Raw genomic sequence first — 624 nt, forward strand, 5'->3', positions numbered from 1 at the left:
TTTCTCATCTCTCGTAATGCACCTAATGAAAGTAGCAGCTGCGTTTAATCATACCCAAGTGAATTTCTGTACAGAACCAAACACATATATACACCTATCTTATTATTGGGACTATGATAATAACAGAAGAATCTAAAGAATATAGATGAAGAACAAAAGAACGAAGCGGATGAATTTGGTGAAAAGCCAACGATAAAAAGCACATATACGTTTTGCGTCATATCAAAACTCAAAAAAAAAAATAAACAAACAAACAACAACAACAAGAGTTGCGGTGGAGGAGTAAACACTAACGTTAGGAATAACAATTGGGGATATTTCATGTTTATTTTCTCCCCCTTCATTCTTTTCTTCTTTTTTCCCCGTCCTTAACATTTTCATAATCGTCATTACTACCACCGTTATCAACATTATCACTAGCGATGCTTCCCGTTTCCTCTCAAGGGAGGTGATGGAAAACATAAGTGAGAGGAGAGGAGGAAGATGATGGGAAAAAAAAGGAAGAAAGAAAGAAAAATCTCCTGCTGAGACGGGACAGGACGGGACGTAAAACACATAAAAAGGATTAAAACAAAAACAACAAAACACTCACATACGGAAGCGCATATATATATATATATATAT

Source organism: Trypanosoma equiperdum (assembly GCF_001457755.1).
Source record: "Trypanosoma equiperdum strain OVI genome assembly, contig: ctg_1403, whole genome shotgun sequence".
NCBI lineage: Eukaryota > Euglenozoa > Kinetoplastea > Trypanosomatida > Trypanosomatidae > Trypanosoma > Trypanosoma equiperdum.